Here is a 15247-nt window from a genome sequence, read left to right on the forward strand (position 1 = left end):
AATTGACATGACACTCACAGTATCATCATTATGTTCTGAGATAGTCATCTGTGTAAAGTTTCATGAAATTTTGTGCAGTATTCCTTGATATATGCCTATACTGTCATTACCCTCTCCATAGGGAAACCATTGTACGGAAAAATGATATTGCATAACTTCATGAATATGCAAGCAACACTAACCAAATCTAATCAGTTCTTGCAAGTAGCATATGGTACCTGTGTACCAAATCTGACTTGAATCTGTTCAGGCGTTTTTGAATTATCGTGTAAACAGACAGACAAGACACACAGACGGACAGACAGACAGACATCGCTATGACATTAGCCCACGTGTGTGAACACGTGAGCTAATCAAACTTTAATCTTGTCAAAAAGTCAAACCAATGTACAAACGCGATCCCTACCCCGTCAATTATAACATATCGTCACAAAGCACAACACGAATCTGAGGGATTTGTTAGTTCACTGTAACTTATGATAAAAAAAATTCGTGACAGAAGTAGGGATTATGAAGTGTAGATAGCTCAGGGGCTGTAACGTCTGTTAGCATAGCGATGACACACAAAACGTTTAATTTACAACTGACAAAGGCATTTATTTTATCAGAAAGAAGATTCCGTTTACAATCAATAACATACTTTATTTAATAACTTGAAGAAGCTGCAAAAGCAGGATATTGGTAAAACCAAGACAACACATACGCTTCGTTTTATTGACCATCTTTCCACTATAAGCATAAAAAGACACCCATGTAGCATTGCACTTTACTCAGAATGAATAGGCAATGATGATGTTTCAATAATAGGCATAACACAAGACAATAACTAAGATGGTAGCTTTTGCAAACACTTTAAACCCTCTGATACATAAACGTAAGACTGTCACGCCACAATAATTAAACATAAGAAAATATCGTTTTCAAACACTCCTTAATTGGGTTGATTGGGTTATAATATATATTACAATTCATTTCATTCTAACAGCAGCAATATTTTAAACATTGCACGAGAGGATTATTTTCCGAACGAAACAACATATTTATACAAGTCACGCATGGTTCCTGAAGTTTTAGCTGCAGTGTGATTGTAATCTCTCGATTTGCGGTGGCTAAACCTTTGTTTCTATTAACACCAACCAGGTGAGCACACACCACCGAAGCGTGCAGATGATGCCTCTTTCGTCAGGACAGGGGCTTGTAACGCAGGGTATGTCTTCTTTTTCAGTTCTTCAAGTCGAACTAACATTTCTTCTAATTTGTCCGGCATAGCCTTGCTGAGGTCGTTTCGTTCCGTTGGGTCATCTGTGCATGCAATGCCAAAGGAGAAATGTGTATTGATAGCAAATAAATTGTGAAGGATTAGAGGAGAAAACTGTTTAGTCCGTGGGCTGGAGGGGCCCACCTTTCACCCCTCATCCCTACTACATGGGTATTTTTTTGTCTTTTAGGACCTGCTGAACAAGAAAAAAGATGTTAACATTGGATATTTTGGGATGCACTACCTATCTGGGCTGGTTTTTGATTTGCATGTACCGCAAAAAATGGTGAAAAATGGGTAGGGGTAGGGGGTACTATATCCTCCCCTACATTAAGTAAACTAGCATGATATAGCACAAACCGTACATTTTTGGAAAGCTCAGATTCTGCTCTTTATGAGAAACACCAAGTTTAGCAAAATTAATTTGTGTACATAGAATAGGACGACTTTAAAATGAATTTTTTTGACAATTTTGAAATTTTCTAACCAAAATACCATGTTACAATTGTGATTTACTTTTCATTAAGCAAAATTTTGACAGCTTTTTGTGTTTAAATTATTTATTTCCACATATTAAACAAGAAAAAAGTGTTAACATTAGATATTTTACTATACACTACCTCTCTGGAGTCAATTTGAATTGCGTGTATCTGTATGGGGTGTGCAAAAGCTAGGGGTAGGGGTACAACATTCTTTCCTTGATGAAGTAAACTGGCTTGAAATGCCGTATACCTTTATAGTTTTAGAAAGCTGAGATACTGGCCTTTCTAAAATGCATAAATTTTTAGTAAAAAAATATGACGTCATAGAATTGGATAACTTAAAATGATTTTTTCTGGCAATTCAGTATTTTTAACCGGAAGAAAATACGATAACTATTGTTTCCTCCTTATGAAGCAAATCAAACAGATTTATGGATGTTCTTTACTAATTGCAACATGCTGAAGAAGAAATAAATGTCAAATTGGGTATTTACTATGCAGTATTGTCTCTAGTCACTAAAATAGCAAATTTTGCTACACTGGTATATCGTGAATGGGCATTTTATTGTTATGCAATGAACTAATGCACAGCCTTAAAAAGAAGACTTAAAAACGTGCACACATAGTCGTATTGCAATTTTCTCCACAAGTAAATAAATTATTGATGACTGTCTATTTTAATAATTTAATTTTTAAATATTTTTCGATAAAATAATTTTGATGAGGCGTATTTGGAAAATTGTCTATGCCTCCTTGTCTTACTTATACAGCAAGCATTACTAACAATCTATTAGGCCGAGGCTAGAGGGGGCGTCTACATGTACCTTCCCCCCCCCAAAAAAAAAACACCACAGGATAACAAACGTGTAATTTTCAGACGCCTTGGGATCCCTAGAATAAGAAATGGGATTTTAACAGACAAAATATAGGGACTCAATAGCTGTTATGGTCATGTTTTGAAGGGTTCCGCAAAATCACGATTTTGTGACCCACATGGATTTTTGTCAAACCTGTCTTCTTGTACGTGATCTGCTGAGCTTTCTGTTTATTATGACCTAGATTGTGGGGTATCATTAGAAAGGTAATTTATATTTCTTGAAAATGGTGTATAGCAATATGCAATATCTTCTATAGTTTTCATGAAATAGGGCCATAATTTACCCCATACCCCAAAGTTTATGTCACAAATTACTGTCAAACTAATCTAAATTCCACAAATTTTTACCTATACATAATACAAAAGGCAATACTGTGTATTACCTTTGTGTTATTTGCTACAAGTACATGTTAGAAACTTGGTATAAACTTTTAACAGAAAAAATATTGGGATCCTGTAGCTGTAACAGTCATATTTTGAAGGGTACCGAAAAATCACAGTATTACTGACTCTCATTCGTTTTTGTTAAACCTGTCTTCTTGTAAGCCTTCTGCTGAGCTTATTTTGAACATAACGGGGCGAATAGGGTACCATTATAACGTAAATTTATTCTTCTTTAAAATGATATGTTGCAATATGCGATATCTTCTATAGTTTTCATGAAATAAGATCAAAGCTTACCTCATACCCCAACGTTTTATGTCGCAAATTGCCATCAAAACTAATCTAAAATTCACCAATTATTTTCCTAGACACATTACACAAAACAAATTCTTTGTATAAAATATCTTTTACTTGGTACAGGGACATGTTAAAATATGAGTTAGACTTTTAACAGACAAAATATTGGTATTGAATAACTGTTACTTGCATGTGTTGAAGGGTACCGCGAAGTCAGAGCATTACCGACTCGTATATGTTTTTGAAATATGTATCGTCTTTTTAGTTTTCTGCTGAGCTTACTTTTTACATAGGCTAGCTTATGGGCTGCCATTGGAAAGACAATTTATTTGGCTTTAAAATGACATATTGTAATATACAATATCTTCTATAGTTTTCATAAAATAGGACCAAACCTTACCCCATACCCCAAAGTTTTATGTTGTAAATTACTGTCAAAACTAGCATTTAATTTCGATAAATTCTATAAAAAAAGACAAACTTTGTATGAAACCTATTTTATTTGTTACAGAGACATTTCCAACTATGAAAAATACCATTAACAGGATAATTATTGTGATTTAATAGCTGTTAGCATCATAGTTTGAAGGATAGCAAGATATGTTGCTGAAACCCGTGAAATTTTATTAAACAAGTTTCCATGAAATTTATCTGCCAACCTTTTTTTTATCCGTAACGCAGATTGTAGGGTATCGTCACAAAGCTTTTATCACTCTTTATTTTAGCAAATGATAAAGTGCATTATCATCTGAAGTTGTGATGAAATGGCAAAAAACTTACCTCAGCCCTTAGTTTTATTTGCAAACTACATCTGTTAGAAAACGTTGCAGTTTGCGAATTTGGGATATGGGGTAAGTTTGGTCCTATTTCATGAAAACTATTAAAGATATTTCATATTACAATATGTCACTTTAAGGCAAAATAAATTTTCTTTCCAATCATAGCCTATAAGATAGGTTAGAGTAAAAAGTAAGCTCAGCAGATGACTTACAAGATGACACATTTAACAAAAACACATACGAGTTGGCAAGACTGAGACTTTACAGTACCCTTCAAAACATGACAGCAACAACCATTCATTCCCAATATTTTGTCTGTTAAAAGTCTATCTAATATTTGTAACTTGTCTCTGTAGCAAATAAAACAGATTTCATACAAATCATTGCCTTTTGTAATATGTCTAGGTAAAAGTTTGGTAGATTTGAGATTAGTGACGGTAATTTGCAATATAAACTTAGGGGTGTGGGGTAAGTTTTGGTCTTATTTCCTGAACACTTAAGAAGATATTGTATATTACAATATGTCATATCAAAGAAGAAAAAAATACCTCTCTAACTATACCTCAATAGCCAGGTTATGTTAAAAAATAGGCTCAGCAGAAGACTTACAATAAGACAGATTAAACAAAACGTATGGGAGTTGGCAATACAGTGAGTTTGTGGTACCCTTCAAAATATGACTGTTACAGCTACAGCATCACAATATTTTTTTCTGTTAAAAGTCCGTTTCAAGTTTCTAACATGAACCTAAACAAATATACTAAATTTAATACAAATCATTACCCTTTGTATTATATCCCGGTAAAAAGCTGTCAGAATTTGAGATTAGTTTTGACGGTATTTGGAATATAAAACTTTGGGGTATAGGGTAAGTTGTGGTCCTATTTCATGAAAACTATAAAAGATATTGTATATTGCGATATACTATTTTAAAGAAGAGTAAATTACCTTTCAAATGATGCCCAACTTGCTACGTTATGTTCAAAAGTAAGCGCATGCATGCGAGTTGGCAATACAGTGATTTTGCAGTACCATTAAAATATGACCGCTGCAGCTTCAGCATCTGGATATTTTCTTTTAAAAGTTTATTTCAAGTTTCTAACATGTACCTGTATCAAATAAAACACATTTTCTTCAAAGCATTACCGTTTGTATAATGTCTAGGTAAATAATTGGTAGAATTTAAGATTAGTTTTGACATTAATATGCGACATAAAACTTTGGGGTATAGGGTAAGGTTTGGTCCTATTTCATGAAACTATAGAAGATATTGTATATTACAATATTTAGATATTATTCCCTTATATTTTTTCTTCGTTCAGCGAAGGAAAATACGAGTGACGTAATATTTTTTGCAAAATAAAATAAGTTTTCCATGACGATTCCGCGTTTAAACTTTTGAACTACTTTAGGAATAAATATCAGTACGCCGTGCACAAGTTGTCAATCATTTCCAGTCGTCCGTCGTGTGCGTTAGCGCTCACGTTCGTTCGTGTGTGGAGCAAATGACAGCTCTTTGTCTACACCTTCCGCAAAGTTATACTCTATTTCAAAGATATCATAGTCCTAGAAATTTATCACAGACGAAGATACGCTATTTTTCGGGAACAAATATCGACTGAATCTCGACGGCGCGAACACTGTAAACGTCGCGCCTGACCCTGTTTGCAATGCGTACGGAACCCCCGGTATACGCGACCAGCTTCGAGTTCGTTGTTTCCGCAAATTATTCACGTAATTCCTTCGGAATATACAGGCGGTACACTCTTGTGTTTACATTGTTCGGATTAGTAATGTCGTAGTCTGTGAAAATATCAATTTCATTACACGACTTTTGATCGTGGGAGAAACATCGGCCGCCATGTTATTTGTTTACATATTTACGAGCACACCGAAGATCGACAAAAAAAAGGTCCGACGCACCAAAATCGATGACATAGACGCGGGTTGTCGTGACGTAGAACGACCAGTAAATAAATCCCGTATTTTTTGTTCGGAGACGACAAACTTGGCTTGTGCATGTGATAAGTCATGTTAAAGCCAAATAAATTGTCTTTCCAATGGCAGCCCATAAGCTAGCCTATGGTAAAAAGTAAGCTCAGCAGAAAACTAAAAAGACGACACATTTAACAAAAACATATACGAGTCGGTAATACTCTGACTTCACGGTACCCTTCAAAACATGCAAGTAACAGTCATTCAATACCAATATTTTGTCTGTTAAAAGTCTAACTCATATTTTTGACATGTCCCTGTACCAAGTGAAAGATATTTTGTACAAAGAATTGCCTTTTGTAATGTGTCTAGGAAAATAATTGGTAGAATTTGAGATTAGTTTTGGTGGTAATTTGCGACATAAAACGTTAGAGTACGGGGTAAGTTTTGATCTTATTTCATGAAAACTATAGAAAATATTGCATATTGCAACATATCATTTTAAAGAAGAGTAAATTAACGTTATAATGGTACCCTATTTGCCTCGTTATGTTCAAAATAAGCTCAGCAGAAGACTTACAAGAAGACAGGTTTAACAAAAACGAATGAGAGTCAGTAATACTGTGATTTTTCGGTACCCTTCAAAATATGACTGTTACAGCTACAGGATCCCAATATTTTTTCTGTTAAAAGTTTATTCCAAGTTTCTAACATGTACTTGTAGCAAATAACACAAAGGTAATACACAGTATTGCCTTTCGTATTATGTATAGGTAAAAATTGGTGGAATTTAGATTAGTTTTGACAGTAATTTGTGACATAAAACTTTGGGATATTGGGTAAATTATGGCCCTATTTCATGAATACTATAAAAAGATATTGCATATTGCTATGTACCATTTTCAAGAAAAAGAAATTACCTTTCTAATGATACCCCACAATCTAGGTCATGTTAAACAGTAAGCTCAGCAGATCACGTACAAGAAGACAGGTTTGACAAAAATCCATGTGGGTCACAAAATCGTGATTTTGTGGTACCCTTCAAAACATGACCATAACAGCTATTGAGTCCTACATTTTTTCTGTTAAAATCCCGTTTCTTATTCTAGGGATCCCAAGGCTTCTGAAAATTACAAGTTTGTTATCCTGTGGGTTTTTTTTTTTTGGGGGGGGGGGAAGGTACATGTAGACGCCCCCTCTAGCCTCGGCCTAATAGATTGTTAGTAATGCTTGCTGTATAAGTAAGACAAGGAGGCATAGACAATTTTCCAAATACGCCTTATCAAAATTATTTTATCGAAAAATATTTAAAAATTAAATTATAAAAAAAAGACAGTCATCAATAATCTATCTACCTGTTGGAGAAAATTGCAATACGACTATGTGTGCACGTTTTAAAGTCTTCTTTTTAAGGCTGTGCATTAGTTTCATTGCATAACAATAAAATGCCCATTCACGATATACCAGTGTAGCAAAATTTGCTATTTAGTGACTAGAGACAATAATGCATAGTAAATACCCAATTTTGACATTTATTTTCTTCTTCAGCACGTTGCAATTAGTAAAGAACATCCATAAATTTGTTTGATTTGCTTCATAAGGAGGAAACAATAGTTATCGTATTTTCTTCCGGTTAAAAATACTGAATTGCCAGAAAAATCGATTTGAAGTTATCCAATTCTATGACGTCATTTTTTGAAACTAAAACTTTATGCATTTTAGAAAGACCAGTATCTCAGCCTTCTAAAACTATAAGGTATATGGCATTTCAAGCCAGTTTACTTCATCAAGGAAAGAAGTTGTACCCCTACCCCTAGCTTTTGCACACCCCATACAGATACACGCAATTCAAAATTGACTCCAGGGAAGTAGTGTATAGTTAAAGTGTGAGTCCTGCCAAATTTGAGACTTTTTCGTTTGACTTGGGGCGTATACTTTAGTTCTGATTGACAATAAAATTGGTATTAATAAAAAAAAACATTTACATACAAACTGAAGCTTATTTGAGCGGTTTTTAGACGGTTGTATTATGTTATTTCGACGAAAACACGGGAAAAGTTGCACTTTTCGATTTCCATCATGGCGACATTTTACGGAAATTGCCGAGCTCGTCCCGTTTTGGCGTAAGTAGCTGTGACGTCACTAATAGAACGGGTGATTGTGACTTCGTGCATTGACTATATATGGAGATAGTGATAATTCATGAGTGAAAGCTGTGCAACTGAGAATGTCATCGTCACAGAAGATATGACAAAGCTGTTCAGAATTTACAGGCCTGCAAATTTTAACAGTCGGAACCTTAACCTAAACGAGAACAAGAGCGGAACTCTTGTTGACCGTCGCGTCATTGACAAGCCCACCGTGACCACAGTCAAACACACCAGTGCACTACCGTACACACAACCACAAGCTATCAAAATATAAGTATGTCTGGAGTTGCCATCTCACCTTATTATTACTTCTCAACACAAATTGCCTCGCTCAAAATCTGTGTATAAAAATTTTAATTACGCCATGACGCTTGTAGATAAATGTAGTAGAGATCAAGTTAAAAATTGTCCACCGTTCATAACACACATCTTTCCTATCAACAGCTAGCTGGAAGTGGAACAGGCTGAGGGTCATGTTAGCATAACACCAAAGGTAGTATTCTCGCCGCAAAATCTTCAGTTTGGCGTTATAAAACCTCACATGAACATTGGCACTTTTAAAAATATGTGACCGTAAAGACATGTCTAGCCAAATTCTCGGGAAGAGATAAATTAAAATTGACATGATGTAAATATCGGGCACACTGGCACCCGAGGCCGGGCGGCTCAGCTGGCCATTTCTGTGACGGAGTGATCAGCTACGCTTCCGCAGGTTTTTTCTTGATTAAGTGTCAGCGATATAAAGCACAGTGTTCATTGTTTCATGACTGCGAAATTCTCAAAGAAGCTAAAATATTTTAGGGGAGACTTAGTCTAGCAGAAGGGAACAGATGACGACAACGCGACTGCTTCGTCAACAGTATAAACTTCTTTGCTACACGTTGTGTCACTGTTACTGGCAGCGCCGTGCTGTATTATACACAACCTATCGTTCATTCTCGCAAAGAGTCAGTCAATCAATACGTAAACTTTTTAGGAATATAAAATTAGATATCTCCTAACGTTACTAATTATAGAGTCACACATGCATGAGATCTAGTACTTGTATCCATTTATTTATTTACAATCACTTTCGTAAAGCAGCTGAATCGGCGATCAGTCTTGGGGGGATGTAAACACGGCCATACTTCTCCGCGGCCCCCGCATCCTTGACATGTTTTGGGCAACCTGTCGCAGTCTTGCTGCTGTTCTCGCTCTTGTCCACAGTTGATGATGATACACGCGAACGCTTTCTGGTGACAATGGTCGTACTGGTACGGCATTGTGATCACATAATCGATGTAGTAACTCCAGGAATTAAAGTCTATCTTACCGTACATCTGGCTTCCGAACCGTGTTTATTCGACGCGAAGTCACGGCACTCGAAAATGTGCACCGCAGAAAACGCTTGTCTGAATGCGTCTTTTCGACCCTTTCTTGTAATTTTGGCAAATGCGGCTAATACGGCATCCTACAATGCAATAAACTGACAATGGCTGCAGTTACTTCAGCCACCAAAGGCGTAACTTCTCACCATGTTGAAGCCACAGCGGTAAGCATTCGCTATGGCCGAGGTGAACACACTCACTAGTACATTCTATTAGTTACGTCATTTCCGGTGGCAATGCCCGCGAATTCCGAAAAGACCCGAATGGCAGCTAACTTCAAAGTCGCACAACATATTGCATTTTTATAATATTTAACAGCGTCGTTTCATTGGGGTGATGCATTTATTTGATAAAGTAGGGGTGGCCAAATCATATAGCATGGCTCATTTTAAGCAAAATTAACTTTGAATTTATGCGGGACATACACTTTAAATATCTAATGTTAACACTGTTTTTCTTGTTTAATATGTTGGAATAAATAATTCAAACACAGAAAGCTTTCAAAATTTTGCTTAATAAAAAGTAAATCACAATTGTTACATGGTATTTTGGGTAAAAAATGTCAAAATTGTCAAAAAAAAATTATTTTAAAGTCGTCCTTGTCTACGTACACAAATTAATTTTGCTAAAATTGGTGTTTCTCATAACGAGCAGAATCTGAGCTTTCCAAAAATGTATGGTTTGTGCTATGCTAGTTTACTTAATGTAGGGGAGGATATAGTACCCCCTACCCCTATCCATTTTTCGCAATTTTTTTGCGGTACATGCAAAATAAAAAACCAGCCCAGATAGGTAGTGCATCCCAAAATATGCAATGTTAACATCTTTTTTCTTGTTCAGCAGGTCCTAAAGAACAAAAAAATACCCATGTAGTAGGGATGAGGGGAAGGGTGCACGGTGGGCCCCTCCAGCCCACGGACTAGTTAATGTCAATGTAGTGTCACCATTTAAGTTCAGCGCGACAAGGATGTTTTCTTCTGTTCTCCTGAAAGTTTTCTGAAATAATAATTTTATGGACTATAATATGCAATGCTCTTATTTAAAAACAAATCTCATTTGGACTAAAGTGCATTTGTGAACAATAAAAACGAATATTAACCACATACACGCTACGTTGACTAGTTACACACTACTAATTTTAGCTAAGCATTAGAAAAAATGTTATATAAAGAGAACGAAAATGACGGAAAATACATTATAAAATACTGCTACTGGAGCCTTAAGCCGATCATACAATTAAATTATTCTGTTAAAAACTTGTGAGCTATACAATTCAACAGCCTTGTAACAGCGTATTTCTATAGGAAATGCTAGTGGTTGAAATTATTTCGATTGTTTTTTCCAAAGATTCAATAATGATAAAGACCCATGTCTTATCAAGACAAATTAGTACCAGCCATACAGTTACGAGCACAGGTTAAATGAGGCGAATTGGTCGCCACCGAATTGATATTTGCAAGATTTTTGTCGATATTAAGGTTTGGTAACCAATGATTGCCATCTGTTGTGATATTCTAACACATCAGACACTCCTACCCTTTAGGTTGAAAAGCCTTGTGTACTCTTTAATGATACGACCATCCTCTGCTTTTCCGAGGGAGTAGTTTTCGGGAGGAGGTAGCCAGTGACCTGAAAACAGAAATACATTCATCAAAGATGCAGCAGACTTAATCCACCCTTCCATCAATGAAACCGCCAATTAAGATAGTTCGCGCAGCGAAAGAAAAACTTTTGTTCAATCTTTCCTCTGGCAAATTTTCAACCATTTTCAAAATTATGAATAAAAATTGGGATCACCGCGAGAGTTTGCTACTAAAGAAACAAAATACCCCATACTTACCGATATTTGAAATTCAAAATAGCGGCAATTCTTCCCTATTTTTTTCGTGGGAAAATAAAATTCTCGATTGTCACAAAGGTATATAAACCTTTGAAAACTGTATTTCCTTAATGATTTTGAAAAATTAGCCCTTAACAAGTGCCGGGCTACAATGTAAAAGTTTGCGAGTCTGAATACTCCCCAGGACACATTCTTCCTTCCATTAGAAGTTGAAGAAGAATGACTTCAAATTGAGTTTGTTGCCTTCTGCATTTAACCCTTTAATTTATGTACAATTATCTATCGCTGTGTTTGGATTTATATAAATTTTATAAATTCAATTGAAACAAATAACAAGACAATGCCTGTCCTTTAGTACAATAATATGCAACCATTTTCTGTAACTCTTATATATGTATAATTTTATGTTATGTTTGAAGCTGAAAGTCTTGATCATCAACAAATACTTTTGTCTGTTTAACTTTCTCCTTTTAGGCTGCAAAAATGTAAACTAACAAAAGAAATTTTAAACTCCAGCTCACAGAAATCTTTATACAATGCAATTGTAAAACAACCTAGTATGTAATCTAGTATACACACAGTTTGTGACAATTCGTTCTATGTGGAAGTCGAATAGTGTAGCTTGTGATGCCTATTATAATATACATACTCTTAAAACAATATTAACATTTAACATCAAGTTAAATTTCCTAATAGCAAGTTAATTACAATTACATCATGACTATATGGATTTTGTCTGATAATTGTACAGTTTAGGTTAAATGATGAAAAAGTTGTACAAGTGAGCCAATATTTTAGGGGATCACCAACAACAAGTACGATATGCGTCTGTACATTTTCCATTCTTGTTTTGTTGTTGTTGTTGTTTGTTCTGGTATACACATAATTTGTGACAATTCGCTCGTTTGCCAATATGAGGCCTAATATATAGTCTATTTCTAAGTCAATAAAAGAAAGTAAACAAAATTTCAAATTGATAAAAATTATTTAGATAACACCAAGTACAATGTATTTCTCATATATACATTAGCGATTTCAAAGGTTTACTTATCTCCTTCCAGACATAACAATCCATAAATGGTATTTTCCTCCAAAAGAAGAGAAATTTGTTAGATAGAACTATCCGTGACAAGAATGTTTACATTCTTTTATTGGAGATTTAGTACTATTAAAGCATACTTTTAGGTTAAAATCATCAACTTGAAGGAAAACCTGTTTTATATGAGGGCATCTTTTGACGGATTTTAATAGACAGCTGCGGTCAAGGGTTACAATAATGTGTATTTGTTTGCATGTGAGTTTCTGCAACGGAAACCGTCGCTCTTGCGTACAATAAAAAAGGTTATAATATGTCTTGTCTACGAAGAAAACGTATTCTCAGAAACGTTTTCATTTGGTTGAATGCAACGCTTTGTTATTTAGCTATGGTAACATTTCACAGCTTGCTTGTACAAGGATAGTAGATTATCCATGTAATCTCTTCATGTAAAAGGTTTGCGACTGACATTGATGAAACAACGTTGTATTCAAAAGCGACACATAATACAATGTATTGTAAGACCAGCTTTCATCTTTCGCACCAAGAATACGTTTGACCAAAATCATCTGGTGTAAATCCAACCGTACTTTTAAGTCGGGGTATTTAACACCTCCTGTCCTGTGTTGTAGTATTGGTTTGCAGCTCTATCGTTAATAGGCCATATTTTTTCTGGATTTCCATAGAAAATACAACCTTGAAGCAGGTTTTGTACTGCAATGATTAAGTCATCGGGTTTAGCAATACAGGAGGTTAGATACAGTCTTCCTGACAAGGGTTGGTGACTTTTCAATATGTTCATGATGTTAAATATCATTGTAAATAGTGATTGAAGAAAAGTATTGAAACTAAATAAGTAACCGGATAGTAGCGTCGCTTTACTGATATGTGTTAACATTATTTGAGGCATGTGCGTACATCGAAATTTATCAGTGTTTAGCTTTATATGAATCAATTACGTTTGCTTACTTGGATTGCCAGCCCGTCCGTGTATCAATTTGTAATCTCCCATCCTGAAACATAATCAATGAATATATTTTAAATCTTTGAATTTGGTGAGGTAAAGATTTCAATCGCAGTTTCATCTGCAAGATTAGATTTTAAACTAAGTGGACGGTCTTACTAGGCCTTCAACCTCTGAATGGGAGGAATTAAACTGTTGTAAAAGAGTGTCATTTCCAGCTGTCATATCGAGAATCGCAACCTTTTGGAGCTACATATAGTAAAGGTGATTTCGCTAAAGGATCGCGGAATCTTTCCGTGTATGAAGTACAAAAATTTATGGCACAGTTCAACTCTTCCCGATTTATAAAGAATGTGACAGTTTTTCTCACAAAAACTCACAACTCACAAATGCATATTCGTGTTGTCACAATTTTTCAAAATTGTGAATGAGACTAGTTTTGTTCGTTTACAAGTTAAAACCATTAACAAAGTTCCAAAGCTCACCATAAACATAATTATATATTGGTTTGAATCGAGATTTGTGCCGCTTACAAAATTCTGCTGTTTGACTTTCAGACCGTTATCATATCATGTCCCTAGCGATATTGATTCCTGCATTTTACGATAGGATGATTACAAAAAAATAGATGAAAATTTCAGCATTATTATGTAAGTACTAAAGTGATATATGACGTGACGACTTACCGAATGGCTCGCATAGGAATATCAGTTTCTTCGTCAATATTGTAAACAAATTCTGTACGAGGTGAAGGGTCCCTTTGGATATTGTGTCCCATAAATTGAGACCGTCCATGTCTGAATCTGAAACGAAGTGAGGTTTACATTTAATATATTGCTTCGTAGAGTCGCTAAAGTAAGGTCAAGAATGTAAGTGCTCTTGCTATGCTGTATATCTGAAATTTAAAACTAGAGTTAATGTAGAACAAGAAGAATGAAAAAGCAGCAATAAAAGATTAGTACATAAAGGCGTGATTAAATCATTATAACCAAAAGTTGAATTGCTTTTTAACAGTATTTAAAGAATGAAATATGAAATTTTTGCACAACGTGACCCTCAGGGTGAAGGTATGTTCTTCAGAAATTCTACATACAGGAGGAAAAAACCCAAGAAATCCGGTGATTAAAATGCATTTGCATATATTTAAAATTGTGTCTAATCTCATCAAACTTACGACGGCTAATTGTGGTAGAAGTGAACCCGACCAATATAACATTTTTCGTCGACAAATTATTGGAAAGTTAAGTTTTCCCTTGCAAAGCGTGATTTAAGCAAAATACGTCGAGTTATGTGCAGCGACCCCTTACACGGACGAAAAAAACTAAATGTAAAACTAAAGAACGACAGAATAAGTACATATAATTGTTTACAAAACCATCTCTTTGAAAGAAGTCTGACGTAAACAATCTTTATGCAAATAAGAATTTTGAACTTTATTTACCTGATTCACCACCGATTAAGTTGACCAAAGTCGGAAACCAGTCTACAATATGCATAATCCTGAAATATCGCAATGGACCCAAAAAAAATCGTCAACAATCTGCTTTTCAACATACCCTACAATTAATTGGTGGAAAGTATTCGACATCATTTACCGTATGTAGCATACGCTTTGAAGTATCTCGCGGACTCACATATTCGCGCAATATTTTCAATATGTGTGCGCATTTTGTATCTCTTTGAACCAATAAAGTTTTCACCATCTTATTAATCGAAAATCAAAATGTTATTTTCCAATGGAGTTTACACATGCATGGCCGCAATTTTGAATTTCTGATCTGTATTTTTAAGAAAATGTGTTGCGATAGTACCATATTCTCACGACGATCCCCGATGTTGAAGAAAATGGTGGAAATTTATTTTGCTAAAATTTGAGCA

The 15247-nt window shown here is 35.1% G+C and overlaps 1 pseudogene; it reads right to left on the reverse strand.

Annotated features, from left to right (window-relative positions):
• Window positions 1-1126: 1126 nt before the first annotated feature.
• LOC139114979 (arylsulfatase B-like) overlaps window positions 1127-15247 on the reverse strand; it is a 33778-nt pseudogene continuing 19657 nt past the window's right edge.

The sequence above is a fragment of the Ptychodera flava genome, chromosome 1, assembly GCF_041260155.1.
Source record: "Ptychodera flava strain L36383 chromosome 1, AS_Pfla_20210202, whole genome shotgun sequence".
Lineage (NCBI taxonomy): Eukaryota > Metazoa > Hemichordata > Enteropneusta > Ptychoderidae > Ptychodera > Ptychodera flava.